Source organism: Natator depressus, chromosome 2 (genome assembly GCF_965152275.1).
Source record: "Natator depressus isolate rNatDep1 chromosome 2, rNatDep2.hap1, whole genome shotgun sequence".
Lineage (NCBI taxonomy): Eukaryota > Metazoa > Chordata > Testudines > Cheloniidae > Natator > Natator depressus.
Genome location: NC_134235.1, coordinates 207,599,467 through 207,624,469, shown reverse-complemented (window position 1 = coordinate 207,624,469; position 25,003 = coordinate 207,599,467). Strand labels below are relative to the sequence as shown.

General features: G+C 41.5%; 1 protein-coding gene across 4 annotated transcripts in view; it reads left to right on the top strand.

Annotated features, from left to right (window-relative positions):
- HDAC9 (histone deacetylase 9) overlaps positions 1-25,003 on the top strand; it is a 542,743-nt gene that overhangs the window by 56,560 nt on the left and 461,180 nt on the right. The gene's annotated exons all lie outside the window — the stretch shown is intronic.

Genomic DNA, 25,003 nt, shown 5'->3' with positions numbered 1-25,003 from the left:
AATACCAAGCTAGCAGTGAAGCCGTGGCACCATGGCCTTCAGTGGCAGCTGTACAAGTCCACCTGGAGCCCTGGGTAATTACTCAGATCACACTGAAGCCCAGCCTGCAGTGCCTTCACTCCTCTGATACCTGAACTAGCGAGATTAAAGCTATCTCGGTTGTGTCTGTATGAGCTGCAGTCACAGCCTATGATTGCAGTGTTGACATACCTTTTGTAATATTCCCAGGTAAGGAAAAGCTGAGAGAAATGAGTGTCTTGGATATGAATACAAGCCTGAATCAGAGCTTTGACAATCTCTGACTGCGAAATCATCCTCAGCAATAATGTTATGATGCTAAAAGTGGTAAACACACTAAAATTAATTTAATATAAGATCTGAGATAAGTCACAGAACAGAGTTAGAAAAATCGACTTGCCAGTGGCAAATGGGAAGCTTTCCCAGGTGAATGTGGGGGCTTAAGATACCAGTTTTTGCAGAACATAACCTTTCGTTTTAAAAAAGAAATCTATCCATTGTGGTTATAAAGAACCCTTTCTACTGTGACAGGAATATAAACTGATTCAATATTATTTTGCTGTATCTTCAGACAGGTAGATCCCATGCCACAGCTTCTACTGCAACAGAGTGAAATTTATAAGACTGCACAGTTTCAGTCCTGCTATTCAAAACCCTGTGAGTGGCATGAAACTTTAATAATCATGTTAGCTTCATGCTGCTGCTGCTGACTGGCAGACATATGAGCGACAGCAGAGGCAGGCACAGGAGTTATAGGAAGATTCAGGTTTATTTAAAACCTATCTGCTCTTTTCCTCCTGCAGTTTTCTGGTGACAAAATGCATCTTACACAATTCAGGACCATATTCATATACACAATTCAGGACTTAAAACAAGGGCGTTAGTTACTGAACAAAAGGAAGGGGTTGTAACTCTGGGGTCTGGGTGGTTAGTATTACTTAAGTTTTTGCTGATTGCTCCCGTTGAATAGGAGAAGTGTTAGTGAACATTTCCTTTGCCATATCTTTAGACATGTATGCAATCAAGATAAGTCTTTCTGTATCTTCTGGCGGGCTCCTAAGAGATCTTTTTGTTTTTTCTTTGTAATTAAGGTAACACAGAAGAAGGAGCTTGAGAAGAGAAGGGTTAATTGACCTTAATTAAGGTTTATTTGTACACTGTGATCAGTCATTGACTGAGTGTTGGGAGTGGGCTAATGAGGAAAGTGATGAACTGAACTAGCTCATTGACTACCTCCATCTACTTAATTATGCATTCTGCTAGAATTAAAGATGTGATAGAGAGCTTAAAATTTAAAGCCACTACAACCAGTTCCTTCCCCTCATGGGCAGGGGGTCCAACTCAAAGTATTTCTTAGTACTAAAGAAGGATGGAAATTGGAGGCAGATCTTAGATCTAAGACTGTTGAACAAGTTCGTAAAGCCTCAAAAGTTCAGGATGGTTACCCTGGCAACTATAATTCCTTTAATAGAGAAAGAGGGTTGATTTCGGCCCTCAACTTACAAGGTGCCTAGTTCCATATAACTATACACCCATCACACAGGAAATACTTACCGTATGTTTCACCAGAGGCCAAGATTATTTCCAGGACCGAGTGCTCCCCTTTGGCCTATCCTCTGCCCCAAGGGTGTTTTGAGAAGGATCTAGTGGTAATGGCGGCTTACTTTGGCAGGAAATGATCCTGGTCTTCCTGTACCTAGACAACTAGCTACTCAAGGGCTGCTCCTTCAAGACAGCGCTCGCTGTGTTCCAGGAGTTTGGCCTACAGTTGAATGTAAATAAATCCACACTGGTACTAGTACAAAGGATACAGATAGGGGTGTACTTGGACTCCTTGACAACCAGAGCATATCTCCCTTTAGACAGATTTGTGACATTGTCAGTAGGGACAATTCAAGGAAGCCTTCGGATCATAGTAAGGAACGGTCTTCAACTCTTGAGCCATATGGCAGCTTGCACCTTTGTGGCCAATGACTCAAGGCTATGCCTCCACTGCTTCCAGGGTTGGCTCAGAACAACCTACTCTCTGAGCAGGGTCAACTTGGACAGGCAGGTGACGAGCCCCTTGCACATAAAGAACTTCCTAAACTGGTGGAAGGAGCAACTCAGGCATCCCTTTCTGTCGCCCAAACCCATCAGTGACTCTGACTACTGATGCATCCCTGTTAGGATGGGCAGCCCATCTTGGTTCAGGACAGATGGACAGTTCACAAAGCCAGTCTGCACATCAATCTGTTGGAGCTTAGGACAGTCAGGAATGCTTGTCCCCATTTCCTGCCCCTCATTAGGAGCAAGGCAATCGGGGTCATGATGGACAACGTGTTCTGCACGTTCTACATCCATTAAAGCTTTGGAACTAGTGTATAGCACAACAAGATTTCAGCGGTCTACCTTCCAGGCATCCAGAACACAACAGCCAATACGCTCAGCAGACACTTCTCCCATGACTATGAATGGGAGCTGGACACTTAGGTTCTCCACAGCATATTCCAGAGATGGGGACAGCCAGAGATTGATCTTTTTTTACCACCTCTGAGAACAGGAAGTGCCCTCTCTTCTGTTCAAGGAGGAGCTGGGTCATTGTTTCCTGGGGGGGGATGTCTGGAGAGAAGAGTCTGTTCTCTGCCTTTTCTCCAACACCCCTGATTCTAAGGGTGCTGAGCAAGATCAGACAGGACAAGGCCAGAGTTATCCTCATAGTACCTCATAGACAAGCTTGGTACCCTTTCCTGCTTCAGATTTGTGTCCAAACTTTGATCAAACTCTCGACCCTTCCTCATCTCCTGTCTCAGGATGTGGGTCTCATGCTTCACTCCAATCTAATGATTCTGCATCTCAGGGCATGGCTCCTGGATGATTTTCAGGAATGAAGGCTTGCTGCTCAGCAGATATACAGCAGGTGTTATTAAACAGTAGAAAAAATATCAACCCACACTACTTACCTGCAGAAATGGAAGAGATTCTGTCATTGGTGCAGTCGTAGATACCTCTGGCCTGAATTGGTTCCCATTTCCCTGGTCCTAGATTACCTGCTAGATCTGAAGACATCCAGGTTATCCATCAATTCAGTCAAGGTGTACTCAGCTGCCATGTCAGCCTTTCATTCCCCAGTTGAGGGTTGCTCCATTTCTGCTCACCCAGTATTGTCCCGATTTATTAAGAGTCTGCATAATCTCTTCCCCCTCATCAGACACCACACCCCATCTTGGAACCTCAACCTGGTCCTCAATCACCCTCACGAGACCTCTAATTGAACCAATGGCAACCTGCTCCCTACTTCACTTATCTATGAAGACTGTCTTCTTGTTGCTGTCATGTTAGCCTATAGGATCGGAGAGATTGGAGCCTTGATGGCAGATCCTCCCTTTACAGTGTCCTTTAATGATAAGGTCTCTTTATGTTCACATTCTAAAGTCCTATAGAAGATGACACTGGATTTTAATCTTAATCAATCTAGCCATCTACCAGATTTTTTCCCAAAACCTTGTAGTTCTCAGTAGGAATCCTATTTCCATACCCTGGACTTTAGAAGGGCCTTAGCCTTCAACCTGAATAGGACTAAACAGTTTAGGAGATCACCTAGACTCTTAGTCTCCTTCGCAGATCGATCTCGAGGGGCTCGTGTCTCTTTTCAAAGACTTTCCAAATGGGTATTGGGTTTTTATCTCTACCTGTTATGAGTCTGCATGTGCTCAGCCCCTCAAGGGGTGAGAGCACATTCAGCCAGATTGTAGGCAACGTCTGCTGCATTTTTGAAGAATATATCAGTATCTGATATATATAGAGCCACTACTTGGACTTCAGTTCATACATTTTCAAAGCATTATGCCTTGCTCCATGCCGTCAGATCCGATGCTGCAATTAGCTCTGCACTACTATCTTCAGTTCTGGACTCTGTTCCAAAGCTCTCTCCTCTTTTGGAGGGGTATGGCTTGGACGTCTCCTGAGGTGGAGCAGCTGTAGGAGCACTACTTGAGAAAGAAGGAAGGATTACTCACCCTGTGCAGTAACTGGAGTTCTTTGAGGTGTGTCCCTATGGGTGCTCTTCTTCCCCTCTACTTTGATTGTTCCTGAGAGGATGCCTGGGTAGAGAAAGAGGGTGTTTCACCTGCACACTCCTATATAGCTTCGATGTCTGCAACAAGGAGTCTTAGGGTGTGTGCACAGGCCAAAGGGACACTGCTAGCTAGAAATCTCTGATCAAGGGAGCACCCATAGGGAGACCCATTTCGAAGAATTACAGTTTCTACACAACTTCCTTTTCTTTTCCTGGTAGTCTTCTTATGAACTTAATATATTGCTCTCATTCAAGACCACCAGTTGTGGATTCTTTTTGGGGGGGTTTCTGTTGATTTATTGCAGTATCCTTCTATTACTCTTCTTCAGTATTTTGGTTCAAGGACACTACATAATAAATAAAATGTAATGTAAAAAAGGAGAATTTTATGTCACTTCTGGGGACTGCATATGATACCACTGAGTCCCTCATTGCTCTAGATTTGTGAAGATCTGTGAATCTTGTGAAGATCTGTGTATGCATTAGACTAAACATTATTTAGTTAACATCTCTGAGGATTCAGGTATTTTATTTTGGTGATGAATTGGTTCTCATATTTTTCTGTTAGTGCAACAAAATAGAAGAAGGTCATGCTTCCAGCTGGCCTGTGAAGTTGCTGGGATCATCAAATGGTGAGGTGCACATTTACCTGATTTGTGCATAATTATCCTCTTATATGTGAGTCTTGTTGATCCTAATTATTTGGGCTTTAGTGTTGCAAATTGAAAAAGGAAATCATGCAATAATGCAGCACAATGGTTTAGTTAGAATAGTGCAAATTAAAAACTGGTGCAATAATTGTACAGAGTGCTTTGCACAAAGTGTGTCTGAGTAAGGTAATCACAAATAAAAAAATACCATATATATAACCCTGGATTACACTATTGATTATAATGAATGAATGAATCTTTCATGAAAGATTAAATATAACATGGAGTATTGTCAGAAATGTCCCTCCTCTACTCACCAAGAACTTTTTGCTGGCTTGAGCCAATAGATGGGTTTGGCAGTCTTATTTCCCATGTATTGCTTTTTCTTTAGTCTCCAGCATCCTGAAAAGCCACAGGTAGGTTATATTGGGAGGAGGACTCCAGGCTGCCACACCCAACCCTGCAGTTGTAAGGTTGACATTTAGTCCAGCCCCTCATCTACACGGGATATGGGGTTGAGAGATGAATCAGAAAGACTTAACTGTGATAGCAAAGCATTTTTAATGATGTAGCTAGTTACAACTACAGGTTTCTGTTACTCCATCAAACAGTGTTTATGCTGCGTCACAACTCCCAAGCTAGTTTAGCCTAGTGACTGAACTTTTGCCTATCAGATGCTATGAGATGGGGAAGATCTCTCCCAACTCTAAAAAATAATTTGAAAGTCCTCACCCCATAAAGAGCTTGAGAGGAGGAATGGGATGTGGAATGTGAACTGAAGCAGGAGGGGAGGTTTGTAACATACTGAATAACCTCTCCAGAAGAGGTTGTGTCGGACATATCTGTATCCTGGGGTATGGGCTGAAGGTCTCTTAGAAAGGACTGAGGGGTTGTATAGTGTAATAACTGCTTCTGGATGCCTGAACATTACCCAAATGAATCCAAATATCATCTGAATGTTATACTATTCACTTATTCTGCAGCTGGACTAGTTATTTTTGCATTATGGCTCCCCCTGCTGACCACATTATTGAATGTTTTCCAAATAATATGCTTGAGTATGTCTTCAAAGCAGCCTCCTCTGTAGTATCATTTATGCTACAGATGTGATAAAAGTGAACAGCAAAGTTTAATATTATAGTGTATAATATACTAATGTATTCATAAGATTTCACTGCTTCTGATACTGCTAGAAATTCTTTGTTAATTTAAGAGGAAAAAATAGATCAAAGCTGTTCTAAATGAGTAAGTGCTGGAGGTGGCTTTATATTAAAAGGCATTAAAGCTATATTTAAATACTTTTGTGTGCTTGGTTAAGAGGGAGATCTCTTTTCTCAATGCGGTGTAATTTGTTCTACATTGTTTAGAAAAAATCATTTTTAAAAAAAGCACAAAATTCAATGAAGTCTTCAGAATTGTTTGTTTAATAAGTGTGTGTGTGATTATATATATTTATATGCATACAGGCATGCATATCTATACATACACAACCCAGAAAAATCATCTATTTCCATTGACACTGCAATTAAAATTTAGACACGAAGAATTGAAGGCACCGAGAATTCTGCTGTTCCTAGCATTACTCCCCACTCCATCCTTTGCTACCTTCTTTTATACTGGTAGTTATTTCATGGGATTACATTTCATTTAAAGATTAAATGTTTTTCATTTTCTGCTTCTAGGCCCATATTGCCTCCTATGTGGTTTTAAAAAAAAAAGGGTTGTAGTGCCATAAGCTTCACAAGCTTCAATTTTTGAAGTTTCATGTACATTTCTTTTCCAGCAGGCTGGATTGTCTCCTCCCTTTCTGTAGCTGAACAGACAGATGGCAATATCCGACAATCCACAGGTTTTTCCTGACGTAGTCTAAGAAGGGTCTGAGGTCCTAGAACCTAAATTCCATAACTATATTTAGTTAATATTTAGCTTTACTTGTGGGAACGGAGATCATGTCAAATGTGCATCTTTAATTTCACTAATCTATCTATGGAGCTTACTCAACAAAGCAGGTTAAAACTAGAAGCTCTTTCCAGAACATGTGTTAATAGTATTCTAATTTAATTTTAACTTTGCATCAGGTTTAACTTAATGCTTCACATATTGTGAAAAACCCAGGTTCCAATGAACACTGTAAGTGCCGAAACACTAAACAAGCACAGACATTAGAGACGGAAAAGATGTATTACGTCATCTAAGTAATTTATCTGAGAATGCGGGATTACTCCCTGCAGTATATGTTGTTGTTGTTTTATATTATAGATTTACTGAGGGGTGTTGCATAAAAACAGTCCCAGATCCCAGCACTAAGAGGTTCATGTGGGAAAGACTGAAACACACTATGTATTGTTTTGACTTGAGTGAGGAGGTACTGTAAATCAAAGCATTAATGCCAGCTTGTTTTGTAGCATACAACCTAGTCTTATGGACACCCTGGGGCCTTAGCATTTGTGTAAGGGTTTAATGTTCTTATCCCCCTGCTCTCATTTCAGACAACCCTAATGAAACTGGCCCTCTTCATTTTTATCAATAAAATTACTACAGGAATAAATTACTACAGTTGCTGAGCTCCAATAAAATTTGTTTGTGCCTGAGGATGGATTGGAATTTTGAAGGGTGTCAGATGTTGCTCCGGTTTTCACAGAAGACCTATGTTAAACTCGCGCATTGGAGGTGTCAAGCAAGACATTTATTCAGTCAATTTCAGAGGAATTTTTGAAGGGAAAACAAAGCCTGTAACCCGTTTATGCTTCTGCTTGTTTAAAAATGGATTTTAGTGCTTCAGTGAAAGGAATCATTTTAATCCAAGATCACAGAATTGTAGGACTGGAATGGACCTTGAGAGGTCTTCTAATCCAGTCCCTGGCACTCAAGGCAGGACTAAGTATGATCTAGACCATCCCTGACAGGTGATCGTCTAACCTGCTCTTAAAAATCTCCACAACCTCTCTGGGCAATTTATTCCAGTCCTTCACCACCCTGACAGTTAGGAAGTTTTTTCCTAACATCCAACCTAAACCACCCTTGCTGCAATTTAAGCCTATTGCTTCTTGTGCTATCCTGAGAACAAGAACAATTTACCTCCCTTCTCCTTGTAACAATCTTTTATGTACTTGAAAACTGTTATCATGGCCCCCCTCAGTCTTCTGTTTTCCAAAATAAACATCCAATTTTTCCTCATAGGGCATATTTTCTAGATTTTTAATCATTTTGATTGCTCTTCTCTGGACTTCCTCCAGTTTGTCCACATCTTTCCAGAAATGTGGCACCCAGAACTGGACACAATACTCCAGTTGAGGCTATCTCAGCATGGAGTAGACAGGAAGAATCACTTACTGTGTCTTGCATACAACACTCCTGCGTATGAGCCAGGTTGCCAGGTGTCTGTTTTTTGACTGGTATGCCCGGTTGAAAAGGGACCCAGGCAACCATTAAAAGTCCGGTCGGCAGTGCAGCTGGGCTAAGGCAGGCTCCCTGCCTGCCGTGGCTCCGCATGGCTTCTGGAAGCAGTGGCATGTGCCCCTTTCGGCTCCTCATGTGCCCCCACCCCAAGTGCAGGTAAGCACCGCCCAGAGCCTGCACCCAACCCCCTGCCCCAGCCCAGATCCCCCTCCTGCCACCCGAACCCCTCGGTCCCAGCCCAGAGCCCCCTCCTGCACCCCAAACCCTCATCCCTGGCCCCACCCCAGAGTCCTCAACCCCTCCCACATCCCAACCCCCTGAGCAAGCCCAGTGAAAATGAGCAAGTTAGTGAGTGGGGAGAGTGAGTGACAGAGGGAGGGGGGATGGAGTGAGTGAAGAGTGGGGCCTTGGAGAAGGGGTGAGGTGGAGTGGGGCTCCTGGAGGAGGGGCAGGGCAGGTATTGTCCGCAAACTTTTTATAATTTTACTATGCCTGCCATTATCTAAATGATTGATGAAGATATTGAACAGAACGGGACCCAGAACCGATCTCTGCTGGACCCCACTTGATATGCCCTTCCAGCTTGACTGTGAACTGCAGATAACTACTCACTGGGAATGGTTTTCCAACCAGTTATGCACCCATCTTATAGTAGCTCTATCTAGGTTTTATTTCCCTAATTTTTTAATTGGAAAGTCATGTAAGGACTCTCTTTTGAGTTTCATATCATTGAAGATCTCCTGGTTAAGCCTGGGTAGACTCTAGCCATACTTCCGATCTTTCATATTTAGTGGGGTAGTTTTGCTCTTGTGCCCTTGATAATGTCTCTTTGAAAAACTGCCAACTCTCTTTTACTGTTTTTCCCCTTAGACTTGCTTCCCATGGGATGTTACCTACCAGCTCCCTCGTACCATTCCTTAGACCTATGGACGCTACCATTTCATGATTACTTTCACTCAAGTTGCCTTCCACTTTCAAATTCTCAACCAGTTCCTCCCTATTTGTCAAAATCAAATCTAGAACAGCCTCTCCCTGAGTGGCTTCCTCCATCTTCTGAAATAAAAAAATGTCTGCAATGCATTCCAAAAAATCTGTTGGATAATCTGTGCTTTGCTGTGCGATTTTCCCAACAGATATCTAGGTAGTTGAAGTCCCCCATCACCACCAAGTCCTGTGCTTTGGATGATTTTGTTAGTTGGTTTTAAAAAGCCTCATCTACCTCTTCTTCCTGTTTAGGTGGTCTGTAGTAGACCCCTACCATGCCATCACCCTTGTTTTTTTACCTCTTTTATCCTTACTCAGAGACTTTCAACAAGTCTACCTTCTATTTCCATCTCAACCTCAGTCCCAGTGTAGACATCTTTGATATATAAAGCAACACTTCCTCCCTTTTTTCCCTGCCTGCCCGCCCTTCCTGAGCACATTGTACCCTTCCATACCAATATTCCAGTTATGTATATTATCCCATCAATCTCTGTAATGCCAATTATGTCATAGTTGTGTTTATTAACTAGCATTTCTGGTTCTTCCTGCTTATTCCCCATACTTCTCGCATACAGACATCTAAGATACTGATTTGATTTCCTCTCTGTGTTCCCTCTCTTCTCTCCCTTATCCCTGCTACAACAGCCCATGCTCCCCTCAAATTCCGACCCTTCCCCCAGGTCTCCATGTTTTTTGAATTACCTGTGGGCTTTTGTCTCCTGCCCCCATCAAACCTAGTTTAAAGCCCTCCTAACTAGGTTAGCCAGTCTGTATCCAAAGATACTCTTTCCCCTTCCTTAATAGGTGGACTCCGTCTCTGCTCAGCAGTCCTTCATATTTTTACTATCCAGTGTTGATTTACACCATAAACTAGAGGGAGGAGAAATGGTCTTGTGGTTAAGACACTGGACTGGGATTCAGAAGTCTGCGTGATATTCCCAGATCTGCCACAAGGTTTAAGTCCGATCCTAGGCCACTCACTGGACCTCTCTGTGGCTCAATTCCCAGTAGTCTACTTGCATGTTTTCCCCTTGTTCCCTCCCTTTGTCTGATTTGTCTATTTGGAATAAAAACCCAAGGCAGGGATGACTTTTTCTATATGTTTGTACAGGTTGTACAGGACTTTTACTATGTGTTTGTCGCACGGTGGAGCCCTGCTATTGGCTTGGTACTAGGTGCACCTGTAATACAAATAGAAAATAATACATTAGAACTATAGAGATACAGTTTTTATTAGCTATTCATTAACCCAGTACCAAGAAAAATACTCCCTAGTCTTTGCTGTCTTGGGAGGCAGAATATTTTATATCTCGTGGCCCCACCATGATCAGCCTTAATCCTAATTTACCTTGAACATTTAAAGAACAGCACATATTTTTCTGTGTGTATTTAGCTGTTATTGATTTAGGTTAACTTGCATATTATCTGTTCTTTGCCCATTTATCCTACTGTTTCTGTTGTTTGGTGTCAAAATGAAGGTAGATTCCTGTTCCATTTCTGACTGATTTGCATTTTTATAAACTGGCCTTGCTGTGAAAGGTCAGAAATGCAAGTATTACTCCCAGTAGGGGGTTAGGGTCCATTTATGCAGTTTTTTTGTGCACAGAAGTCCTATGAAGTCAGTGAGCTTTTCTGTATGTGGTGCAGCTATTAGATCAGGTCCATATTAAAACACATATTTCCCTCGTAGTCCTAGAGAATTTGGGAGATCAGTCTTCTCGTTACATGTGAAAAACAAGGCAACGAGGCTCTGTCAGTATCTTGGAATGCAAATGAAACTGATACCAGCCTAGGGACTTGCTATATTGAATTCCTCAGCAGTGCCAAAAAAAAAAAAAGTTCTGTTTATGCCAAGGGACCAGTGACATTTTGGACATTGGGTATGTCATAAATAATCAAGGCAAGAAATGACTATTATCTACCTCTGGAAGACTGGAGATCTCATCTTTCAGCAGTCAATTACAGTTGTTTCCAGACCAAAAAGCTTGAGTTAAGATGATAAAACCATACCATTCTGATTGCATTCTTGCGTCTTCATTCCTACATTTCAATTCAAATATAATTTTAGAAGGTACTGTCAACAGAACTGCTAAAACTAGAAAACAGTGCTTTTGTAATATACAATTTAAAATCTTTCAAGTCACAAAAAGACTAAGGAAGTGATTTTTGAACAAATCAGGTGTATAAATCATGTTGCATGCACAAGTAAGAATTAATATAGCTATTCATGTGTGTGGTTCACCAACTTGTTCATGATTTGTTTAAAAAAAACAATATTTTAGTCTCTAAATGTAGCAATTCATCAGATACTGACTACTTAAAATCATGTTGGGATTGGAGGTTAGAAGAAAGCAGCATGATCAGAATTATGTTATTTTTTTTAGATTATGAGTATTTCATGGCCTATCATGGGCAGATATACTTTGAGGGATCATTTTTTCCCCAGGACCTAAAAACAATATGGTACTGATTCTGGGAAGTCATCAGAAAAGAAAAATTTTCATCCTTGATCACCATTATTTCCATATAGTAATATGAATGTCATACAAACACAGACTGTTTAGTTGTGATTTATGAGCTGCTGCTGAGAAATAATTGACCGAATCTTCTATTTTTGCAAACAAAATTTACAAGTTCTTCATCTGTATACTTTGTGGCTGAGGCCTATTACCCACTAGTTAAGATCTGGATTTGAATTTCAATTCAACTATGCTCATGGGTGTTTGGATATATTTAATCCATTATTAAAACAGGAGTTAGGGTGAAATTCACATCCAGGTCTGGCTTCATAACCTGAACCTAGATCAAAGGCACAAGGCCCTTGCTATCCAGCATTATAATTTTGGCTTGTATATTATATCATTATTTGACATATCAAAAATATTCAAACAGTTTAAACAGGTGGACAGCACAGTTTTCTCTTTATTTCTGAATACAGTACATGCAGAGTGAACCATATATTTCTTTTTGAATTTTCTGATTTTGTGCTCTTAGATTTTTCCCCTTCTTAAAAAAACAAACCAAACCAAACCCCAACCCCCTCCAAGCAAAAAAAAAAAAAAAAAAAAGGATGGTGGGAGCTTTGAATTTCCATTCTACTTGAACAATAGGGAGAAGCCCTGCCACAAGTGCTTCCATTGCCATAAAGATAAACTACACAAGTTTCCCAGGAATACAGGTCAGTAACACACACAGCTATTTTTTATTTGCTTTTAAAACAGAAGGAATATAATTTATGCAGGATATTAACTAATATCACAGTGTCAAGCTTTGCAGGTGCAGCCATGGGATCCTGACCCACCACTAATCCCCATAAGTACTATGACCATGCATGCAGTAGCTTTGTTGTTGGCGTGTTTCTTCTTAACCTGTTTTTCAGCTTTGAGCTGCAGTGGTTTGGAGAGGACTGGACTGTCTTCCAAGCTTTACCATTGTGTAGAAATCTGATTAAAACTAAACAAATCATGTACGTTTGCCAGTAAAAAGTGTCATTAGAATAATGAGAACCAGTGTTTTTAATCATGCTGAAAATACTTGCTGACTTGCCCTTTTCTGGGAGAACACAGGGGAGCCTGAGTGATTCTACTGTACAATGAGGCAGGAGCTAGGAGATCCACACAAATGGTCCACGCTCTGTGCCGCAGTGCCCAGTATGCAGGAAAAATGTAGGGACCAGGCTAGTGGATATGTACTGTATACATCAATACCACTTTGACATGAGAGGGCAATGGCTTTCCCCAGATTGTGCTCTAAGAACAGGATTTGGCCCTTACATTTTTAAAACTGATGTAAATGTAAATGGCTTGATGCCCCATCTCATTTTCATGCTGTGATACGCAAAACAGTAAGGCCTTGATCCAAAGCCCTTTGAAGTCAATGGAAAGAATCATTCACTTCAAAGGTCTTTGCATCAGGCTGTGTTAACTTGTTTTATAGCGGTTAGAACAATATGGTGATTTGACAGTTAGTTTTGCTAGCACAAACATTACTTTGACTGCATCTCTCTCCTGATATTCTTCTAACAGTCTCATATGCCTAAAAACGTGAAATCAGTAAGCATCTGAAACCTAGCTTAGTGCATCTGAAATCCTTCTCCCTTATCAGGGAATAGAACTTAAATCAGCATAAATGGAAAGAAGGCAGGCTACAAGCTAGAAGCCTCTAGGGGGAGCTAAAGTCTTATTATTACCATTTTTTGCAGGGAGGGGGTAGCTTTGCTTTTACTTGAGACACTTTTACAGAGAATTGAAACTAATTTCTGGAATAAGTTAGTGTGTGTTCTTCTGGGATGGTATTTTTGCTAATTTTTTTATTTTGAGATTTAAACATACCATATTTAAATACATTTTTCAATTGTACCAACAAGTTACAGACTGAAGTATACATTGCTGATCACGACCATGTTTTAACTCCTTGAAATGTAATGGCGATTAACATCCTTAATGCCCTTAAATTTTCTAAAAGTTAATGAAAATTAAAAAAGGTTAAATGTAACAACACTAAAAATGTTTCTCAAGGTGCCCAGCAAAGGGAAAGCCCAACACAATCTTTCCAGTTTCTGCAAATAGGCAGAGATGTGAAATCAGAGACGAAAAGTAGCTGTTTTTCATTTTTTCCCTTTCTTTCAGCAGCCCCTGTGTCTTCACGTCTGTTTGTTCTGCCAATATACCCTTAGCTTCCCCAAAGTGAAAACTTTCATCTCATAAGCAAATTTGTTGACAGCCTCACTATATTCTATATGCCTTTCAATGTAGGTCAGGCTCCACAGTCAGCAAAATGTCTACCAATACCTTAGCGAATCAGCAAAATATTTTCAGAAATGCTGTATTTCTATGAACCAAATGCCCTGATGGTTATTGGATTTGTCACAGTATATAAGGTTTCTTCTCTAGCCATACTGACCTTCACGCGCTATTGTGTTACAAAACTAGCTCTTTATGTAATCAAATCAGGGTAAGAATGCTTAATTAGAAATAAATGACCCCATATTCAAAAACAAGTAATACAATAAATAATTGTATCCATCATTCGATACATACTTACAAACTCTGGTACTTAGAATTTTTAACCCAGAGACTTAGAATCCTTGCAGTACATACAACTATTTTTTTGGAATGGAAAGGCTATCTGATAGCTTTCAGCAGGACACCACATTTATGAGTGGACTTAGATCTCATAACTCTAAAGTGCCACAGAAATGAGCAGGTTATGAAAGGCTTTTCTTGTGAGCAAAATAAATGTGCTATTCAACCATAAATCATGACATATTCTTGTTATACCTCAAAGAATTAAAGAATGCTAAGTAAATGACTTTTTCGCCCCCTTCCCCTGTGCTTTTGAGCCTCGTTATAAATGCTGGATTCTGTTGTCAAGTGATCCAAAAGCTACTGTCGCAACCTTGTATTCCCAGGGAGCAAATTAATCCTTTGTAAGGAAATTGATGACATTATTTGCTGTATCTTGGGTATCAACAAGCATGCAAGTGAAAATGGAGCATAAAAACAGTCAACTTTCGAAACCACTTTTGCATGTTAGCAGAAATTTAAGCGATTACTTACTTCACACACATTATTGTATGCAGTAATATACTTCTAAATATTTTGGGATGTTTTCTTCATGATTATACAATGTGTTGTTATTTTGTGTGGGAGCAAATATATATATTGTAATGAGAAGTTTGTCCTAGCTATGGCTGGCATATAGAATTCATCATTTAGAAATGATGGAGAGAAATATAAATTAAATAAAATTGTATGTACTTGGTTTTAAATATACTGTAAAACACCTATAGCTTTTTCAATCTGGAGGAACTTGTCTGGAATGCCAGTCTCAATAGTGTTTTGTCTTCATAAGGACCCTCAATGATCAGACATGGCCCCCATGAATAAATGGATCAATGTTTGAATGGCCAGCTGAGTTCTGCCCTTCCACAACCATAAACACGAACACTTGATGTGGAGGTTAAAGGGGAAAGTAAAAGAATCTGGCATATAGAAATGATATGTTAATCTTGTATTCTAGATATACAGTTATTGTACATATAATAGCATATACATGCATACATTTTGCTTGGAAGTACTGTATAACAATACATTTTGTGAAGAAAATTTGATAAAAATTCAAAAACAATCATTGTATTTTCTCAAATGTATTCTTTCTAGCTACATTCCTTCCCGTTACATGTGCTAACCACTTCTTCTTGACCTTGAATTGACCTTGAAGTTTATGGGCTAAAGGTAACAATTATGCAAGAGCTGAAATATGCAGACAGGGCTTTACCGCCTAGAAAGAACTGCTGTCTTGTATTTTGTTTGAATTAACACACTTCACTGTTTATGAAACTTCACTTCACACTATTAGAAAGTGGGAGAAAAAGACTGACGGTAGCTAATGTGCAGACGTGAATTCTAAAGGCAGAGGCGGGGGCTAGTGCAGAAGGGTGCCAGATGCATCATGCTAGATGAATGTCTATTGGAACAGTTGATGGTTCTCTTGGTTTTGGTTGGGGAGGGTGCTGCTTGATGATGCATCCATCTGCAGATTTAATGCTGAAAAAGGTTAGTCACAGTATAAATACATGGAGAAAATGAAAGGAAACCTTGTCTCCTAAAATACTGACTCAAAGTAAAGTGGCTAATAAGCTACACCCTTGTTTAGCTTATTAGCTTCATTTCATTATGCATTATAACCCACAAGATGCCAAGTAGCTTTCATACACAATTACACGATACAGTAATGCAGCCATGTTACCATTGCTCTACATTGCAGTTCATTATGAGTAGAGACGGAACTTGAGTGTGATTATAGAGTATGTGGTATGTGACCTTGGTAGTGTTCATGAATCTCCTTCAGATTTTAAAATGAATTTTGTTACCTGTTCATAAACAAAGGTGGTCATCTGTAGTAAAATACCTTTTGAATTAATCTTCTATCCCATCATCCTGTGTAATGGCTGATAAATCCCAGTGCCCAATGACCGTTTGAAAATGGAGATATCTAGACATTCAGGTAAAGAATAAAATAGAAGTAGATTTGGCAGAGGACCTTTTTGATGTCTAGGTACTTCAAGGCATTGGATGCAATTAGTTACATACTTGCAGTACAGTGACTGTGTAGGCAAATGAGACAGCCATTGTGCCCTCACCATATTTTGGGCTTTAGAGCCTATTTACCTGTGAGGGTTAGCCTAGACACTGGAATTATCCTCTCTTTTTCCTGAAAGTGCTGTAAGACCTGTAGTTTTCATCTTGACTGTCACTTGCTCTCTCTCCACAACCTTGGGGAAAGTCACAAACTCTCCACCTCCTATCTCTAGGTGTAAAATGGGGTTAATACTTACCTACCTCACATAAGTGTTATGAGAAGTAACTAGTTAATGTTTGTAAAGTGTTTTGAAAAGGAAGAATGCTGCAGCCTTAAGGACTGTTGTTCTAGCCCAGAGGCAAATGTGTCACCGACTGAGCCATTGTAACTCTGGAATGAGAGAGACTGAGGCCTGGGCTACACTGCGGGGGTGAGTGGTTACGAACTAAGCTATTCGCGTAGCTGAAGTCGAAGTATCTTACTTCAAGTCCTCATGGCGGCGAGTCGACCATGGCGTCTCCCCCGTCGACTCCGCTTACTCCTCCTGCCGAGGTGGAGTACAGGCGTTGATTTGGGGATCGATTTATTGCATCTAGACGAGACGCGATAAATCGATCCCTGATAGATCGATCACTACCCGCCGAGTAGTGAAGACGTACCCTGAGAGATTCTAACTAATGAGACTTTAGGGAATTACACTGCACAACGGGTGTTACTGTGCCTTTTCTAAATGGCTGTCTTTGCTGCCACAACTGGAAATGGACCAAACCTCTGGATCCAAGTACACACTTCCCAATTTAGGAGACATTCAAATCCAAATGTTGTGGCTTAGATCTGGCTTATTTGTATCTGCAATACCATCATCATCAAAAAAATCAATTAAAAATAAAATGTCCTTTAAATGCTTTTTCAAAACATAGAGTAGGGTAATGATAAATATAAATGTCAGATGAAAACGGGATACTACGTGGAGCATATTTTCCTTGAGGATTATCTGTTGCATATGTGTTGCAAGCACCATTGACCATGTAACTTCAGCTTTTAATAAATTAAAATATAAACAAACCCCAGGGAAAATTTTAGCCTGCATCAGATCATTGAGTTTACATTCAGAGACAATTTTGTGTTATCTTTCTATTGCTATTATTTCTGCTTATATTAGGAGATTACCAAAGAGGGCAAAATCCTGTAGGGAGAGTTGGAAAACACCAGTGATTTACCAGTCTAATACTCAAAAACTTAAAGAATAAATGTGATTTTATTTATTTTGGTGAATTTCCAACAGATTGAGCCCTTTTGCCAGGTTACCTCTAGAGGGAAATGCACTGTTTTTTATTAGGAGGAATAATAGGGATCGTAGAATTTGCAATGTGAAATAAGCTAGCTATAAGGACAAACATTAAAGAAACATTATACTCTTGTTAAAGCCCTCAATGCCCTTTAAAGTAAAAACTTACACCTCAAATTTGATTGGTTTTCACAATTCCTTTAAAACTGTCTATGGCTACAAAAAACTAACTTAGAGTAAATATGTCAGTGAAACTAGTGCTAAGTGAACATTTCAATAGACTTTGCATGAGGCCCTTGTAAATGAAATGTGTTTTAGCACCCAGAAGTCGAGATGCTTTTTACCTAAAGTATATCAAAATGTTGTGGAGACTCCTTGCTTAGCTAATGTGACCCTAAATCCACTCCCATCCACCTTCGGGGATCTGTTGAGGTACTTCTTATGTACCTGAGTTCACCACCTGGGGGATATTGCCACTGGTAGTAAAGAATAACAGAACATTATTGCCTTTTTGATTAAGGATTACCTTTTAAAATCAGATAAGCAATTGGCTAGTGAGTGTAACGTAACACATCTTGAATTAAAGAGAGGAAAGAATAGCTTATGCTCAACTTTACATACTCCTCAGAAGGAAGTTTAATGTATAAATAGGCCATTTCTCCATTAACCTGCGTGATCTGCAGTCATTTACACCAGAGCCAAGTGGACGTAAATACTACTAAATGAAAATGGCAGCCTTCTACACTCACTTTGCACTGGTGTGAATGATAACATATGGGGTACGCTAATGGAGAATCAGTCCCATTGTCTTTCTTTTAGCTGAGTGCTTATAGAAGTAAAAGGCACAATAAAAGGCAAAGAACTGCACGGCAGACTAAATTAATGGCATCACTTACAGTACCTATGTGATTTGGAGAGTAGATTGTTCCTAATCTAATGGAAAGTTTAACAAGCCAACTGGCTCCTTGGTCACTGGAAAGAAGGGCTGGAATCAGACAAGCTGTCAAGGTAGGACCTGGCATTACTGAGCTTGAATCACTAGTGAAAGTTTAACCAGAAGCATTGAACATTGAGTTTATGCCTGTCAACTGTTTTTCCTTTTTTTAAATAACAGCTGCAAATTTAAACTGCATCTTTAAATCAAATTCAAGCATGAGAATCCTCAGGCTATACCTTTTGCAAACTCTTAACTCAAATTCCTCTGATCTGGGAAGAGGAAATCACATGTTGTTTCTGGCCTAGCCTACCTAGCAGTGTTCAAAAGGAGGTAAGTGAACTCAAGATCCAAAGAATCGTATAGATTTGCGTGGCTTAGGGACCTGTGTCTTGTTTTTCAGCTTAACTTTCTCTGTTAACAGAGCAGAAGAGTTAAGTTCAAGCCATTTGAAGAAATGTGCCTTCAAGGTTTTTTAAAAATATCTGGTTTACAAAGGCAATTTAATGTGGCATTGTCGTTTCTACTTCACACAGAGAGAGGATTTTTTTTGCCAGTCCTTTACTGACAGAGGCAAAAAACTTGCAGCCAATTTTTTGGTTGTTGTTCTTGAGAGATTCTCTCCCTTCCTCTTCTACTTTGGTCCAAATGCAAGTGCTAATTCAGCATTGGCTAGCTCTTTAGTTAGCTGGAGCACATTCCTGCTTTTACAGGAGTCGACATCAGTCGACCAACTAGAGCTCCAGGCAAAGTCCCACAGGATCTATAGTTCTTCTAGTTTGATGCACTTTGGTTGCAAGAGAATAGTCTGATTTGTTAAACTGCTGCACAATCTAACCTTTTAATTTGGGCTACTTAGCCCCCCAGTGTTTTGTTGTGCACCAGACCAGCATACGTGCCTCCTGTGACTCTCGGGAACTGGGTGAATGATTGATCTTGTTAGAGAGTCATAGAGTGTTAGAGTTTAAGGACAGAAGGGACCAGCAGATCAACTGGTCTGATCTCCTGTATATCACAGGCCGCCAACACCACCCAGCGCCCCACACAAAACCCCAAACAGAAATTAGATCAAAGTATTCCATCACTCAGGAGACTAGAGTATTGTGTGCCACAGGCAGAGACTAGGAGGGACTGAGGTGCACCGGTGTGTGAGGCCCTGCAATGGCCGGGAAATGGTTAAGTGAGATATAAACAGATAATCCTGACTAATGACCTGCACTGCCACCCTGCAGATGAAGGCGACAACCCCCTTAGGTCATTGCCAGTCTGACCTGGGAGAAAATTCCTTCCCGACCCCACATATGGCAATCAGTTAGATGCTGAACGTGTGAGCAAGAACCAGCCAGCCTAGCACTTGAGAGGGAGAATGCTCAGTGCCACCTCACAGCACTGGCCCTCCCCATCCAATGGCCCATCTCCAGCCATGCCACCTTTGATGCTTCAGAGGAAAGAGATTAAAACAAACCCTCTCAGAATACATTCGGGGGGAGGGGGGGCGGAATTCTTTCCTGACCCCTGTAGGTGGCCAGCTCAAGCCCTGAAGAATGAGCTTTTAGGAATATTTGACATAAACTGGAAGTGAGCCCTGTTGAGTCCTACCCCCTAGCATCAGAAGCAACCCCATAATACAGTTGGACTCCTAAATTTGTCCAGCTGTTTCTTAAAACTAATTAAGTTGTTTGACCCCCCACACACACACTCCTATTGAGAGGCTAGTCCAGAACCTCACCTCTCTGATGAGAGGGGAGGGATAGCTCAGTGGTTTGAGCATTGGCTTGCTAAACCTAGGACTGTAAGTTCAATCCTTGAGGAGGTCACTTAGGGATCTGGGCCAAAAATTGGGGATTGGTCCAGCTTTGAGCAGGGGGTTGGACTAGATGACCTCCTGAGGTCCCTTCTAATCCTGATATTCTATGATGGTTAGAAACCTTCTGTTTTCTAGCCTGAATTTGTAGTACTGCATCAAATGCTTTACTTACATCCAAGTATATTAAGCCTGGTCTACAGTAGGAAATTAAGTCAATATAACTGCGTCACTCAGGGTTGTGAAATAGCTGCACCTCTGAGTAATGCGGTTAAACCAAGCTAATCCCCGGTGTGGACAGTTTACCTACGTTGACGGGAGTGTAGGTAAACTGTCTGTCCCTGAAGGACTACAAAATGCTGCTGCAGCATTTTAAGTATAGACAGGCCCATAGATCTACTGCACATCCCTAATCTAAAAAGTCGGTTATTTTCTCAAAGACAGAAATCACATGAATTTGGCATGATCTACCTTAGTTGCATTACATCCCCTTTACTGTTTATCTCCATTAATTTAATTATTCTTTCCTTCACAGTTTGTTTTAAAAGCTTACATACTACTGAGGTCAGACTAGCTGGTCTGGCTTACTTTTTTCCCCTTTTCTAAATATAGATATGATGTAAACAGAAACAATCTGTTACTGGTGTGCACAAAACTAGGTTTATTCTATCGCTCTTCATTAGGTGTTTCTTCCTGCACAATGAAGGGTTTTTTACAATTTATAAATTGGAGAACCTTTGTCATTTTCAAAACAGGAACATGAATCATTGTAAATTAGTTAAACTTAATGATGGTATTGTATAGTAATAGAATTCTCAGATAAACTTTGCTTTCATGAATTTGAGGGCTACTTCTGGACTAATTTGGTCTAAAAATGTGGGAAAAGTAGACTAAATACCAGGGTATGCTACTGGTAAAAGTAATTGAATGGACCAACATTTTACTTTAGAAAATTAAAATCCTGTGCATGCAGTTTGACTTTGCAGTGAAGAATGATCCTGAACTGTTAGGACTGCTGTTGACTTATTCTATTGAATGATGAACTGAGTCCTGTATGATCCTACCAAATTACATGTTGTATTTATCATGTTCTCTCAGTGTTCTTCCTAGATTTTACAGCAACACAAAGTTTTCACTTACGAGAGTATTAAAGGATAATATACAAAGAAAGGATACGATATTGGGCAAGTTTAATGTGTATTATGTTTTACACAAAATATTAAAACATGTTATTTTTGTATGCCTCTAGGCAGTTGTGCATACTGTAACTGATGAGTCACAGAGAGGTTAAAAAAAAACAGGTAATGCACCCAGCCAAATATGAAATGAGCAAGATATTCCTACCGAACCTCAGATGGCAATTAGTTTATGCCTCGAAGCATGAGGACTGATATGGCTTATGTTTTAATGTAGCTAGAACAACGTCAAATGCTGTTCCTTATTCACATATATGTATAATCCTTTTCTCAATCTGACTAAATAACTAGCATCAATAGTATCCTGTGGCAGTTCATTCTACAGGGTAATTATATGATCCATAAAAAGTATGCTAAGTTATCAACATAAGTAGCGCAGCTAGCATCTTTCATACTAGTAACAGAATTATGGTAATATCACATGAAGTAATTAAATGGTGTTTGCATCCATTCTTTCTTGGGCCTGGTCTACAGTACGCAGTTATTTTGGAATTAGCTGAGTAACCTCGAAATAAAACTGGTTCCATCCACACGACCAAACCAGTTTTTTTGATTTAAAGGGCTGTTTACTCCGATTTCTGTACTCCACCTCGGCAAGTGGAGTAGCGCTAAAATCGAGATCGCAGTTCCGGGTTACAGGTACTGTGGACGCAATTCGATTATATTGGCCTCCAGGAGCTATCCCAGAATGCTCCCTTGTGACCACTCTGGACAACACTCTGAACGCCGATGCACTAGCCAGGTAGGCAGTAAAAGCCCCGGGAACTTTTGAATTTCCTGTTTGGTCACAGGTGACCATCAGCACAGTCCACCATCACAGGTGACCATCAGAACAGTCCACCATCACAGGTAACCACGCAGTTCTGGATTCGCAGACGAGCTCCAACATGGTCCGAAAGGGAGGTACTGGATCTCATTGCATGTTGGGGAGATGAATATGTTATGGCAGAACTACGTTCCCAAAAAAGGAACGCAAATACGTATGCTAAAGTCTCCAGGGCCATGACGGAAAGAGGCTACTCCAGGGACACAGAATAGTGTCATACAAAAATCAAGGAGCTCAGGCAAGTGTACCAAAAAGCTAGGGAGGTGAACGGGCGCTCTGGGTCACAGCACCTAACATGCCGCTTCTACCGTGAGCTGCATGCAATTATGGGGAGTGATGACACCACTACCCCACCACTGTCCATGGACACCTGCAAGGGGGGAGTAGCATGGAGTGAAGAGGATGAGTTTTTGGAAGACGAAGAGGAAGAGGAGGAGGACAGTGCACAGGCAGCAAGTGGGGAATCTGTTTTCCCCCCAGCCAGGAACTATTCTTAACGCTGGAGCCAACAGCCTCCCCCTACTCCCAAAGCATGCTCCCGGACCATGACCCTGGAGAAGGCACTTCTGGTGAGTGAGAGCTTGATCGGAGCCACATGGTGGGGGGAAACAGCTGGGCTGTTCGCATTTAGTTTAAAGGGCTCATCCCTTCTCAGAGCCTCATCAGAGCCGCGCTGGGCTGTTCGCATTTAGTTTAAAGGGCTCATCCCTGCTCAGAGTCTCATCGGAGCCCCACAGTTTGGGGGCGGGGGCAGAGGGTGTTGTGTGAAGCGATCATCCCAGAGAGCCCGTAGGCTGCCTGCAAGATGAATTCTGTTGCCTGGCCACTGCCTGCAAACTGAATTCTGTTCCCTGGCCGCATGTGATGGCTTACTCACACCAAAGTGGGAGGAACTTCAGTATAAGAGGCAAAATGAGATCTTGTACAGAAAGAACATGTGCTGTGTACTATGAATTGCCTGTTTCACTGAGAAAGAGTGTCCCCTTTGTTCTCTAAAATGTATCTTTAAAATACTATCCTCCCTTTTTCTCCTTCTGCAGCAGGTGCAAACGTTTCAATGTGGCCCCTATCTACTCTGTCCCAGAGGCTGGTCCAGATTAGAAGGCGGAAAAAACGAACTCGGGACGACATGTTTGCCGAGCTCATGCAGTCCTCCCACACTGATAGGGCCCAGTTGAATGCATGGAGGCAAATAATTATGGAGTCCCCTAAAGCGTTACATGAATACGAAGAGAGGAGGGACGTGTGCGATGAGAGCAGGCAGGATGCTATTGTCAAGCTCATGGGGGAGCAAACTGACATGCTCCACTGTTTGGTGGATCTAATGTGGGAAAGGCAGCAAGACCACAGACTGCCCCGCTGCAGCCCCTGAATAACCGCCCTCCCTCCTCCCCAAGTTCCATAGCCTCCTCACCCAGACGCCCAAGAACACGGAGAGGGAGGCTGCAGGGACCCACACAGTCAACCCCAGAGGACTACACAAGCAGCAGAAAGCTGGCATATCCTAAATTTTTATTTGGTTTCTGGACTTGTTCTTCCCTCCTCCTCCACCCCCCGCCAACCCAATACCCCCACTCCCCCGTCTAGCTTCTGATTTCTCTCAATGTTTTGTGCAACAAATAATACAGAACGGTTTTTAAACAATTGTGACTTTACTTCCTTTAATATATATTTAGGGGGTGGGTAACTTTAAGAGAAACAAACACAACTCTCACACCATACCCTGGCCAGTCATGAAACTGGCTTTCAAAGCTTCTCTGATGTGCAGTGTACCCTGCTGCGCTCTTCTAATCGCCCTGTTGTCTGGCTGTGCGAAACTGGCACCCAGGTGAGTTGCCTCAACCTCCCACCCCACAATAAATGTCTTCCCCTTACTCTGACAGATATTGTGGAGCACACAACAAGCAGCAATTACAATTGGAATATTGGTTGTGCTGAGATCTAACTGAGTCAGTAAACTGCACCAGCGCGCTTTCAAACATCCAAACGCACATTCTACCACCGTTCTGCACTTGCTCAGCCTATAGTTGAACTGCTCCTTACTACTGTCCAGGGTGCCTGTGTACCGCTTCATGAGCCATGGCATTAAGGGGTAGGCTGGGTCCCCGAGGATAACTATATGCATTTCAGCATCCCCAACAGTAATTTTCTGGTCTGGGAAGTAAGTTCCTTCCTGCAGCTGTTCAAACAGACCAGAGTTCCTGAAGATGCGAGCGTTCATGAACCTTTCCCAGCCATCCCACATTGATGTCGATGAAATGTCCCTTGTGATCCACCAGTGCTTGCAACACCATGGAAAAGTACCCCTTGTGGTTTATGTACTGGCCACCCCCGTGTTCTGGGGCCAAGATAGGGATATGCGTTCCATCTATTGCCCCGCCGCAGTTAGGGAACACCAGTGCATTAAAGCCATCCACAATGGTCTGCACATTTCCCAAAGTCACTACCCTTGATAGCAGCTGGTCAATGATTGTGTTGGCTACTTGCAGCACAGCAGCCCCCACAGTAGATTTCCCCACTCCAAATTGATTCTCGACTGACCGGTAGCTGTCGGGAGTTGCAAGCTTCCACAGGGCTATGGCCACTCACTTCTCAACTGTGAGGGCTGCTCTCATTTTGGTGTCTTTGTGCTTCAGGGCAGGGGACAGCAAGTCACAAAGTTCCATGAAAGTGGCCCTACACATACGAAAGTTTCTCAGCCACTGGGAAACCATGTGGTCTCACCAGTCTGTGCTTGTTTCCCAGGCCCAGAATCGGCGTTCCA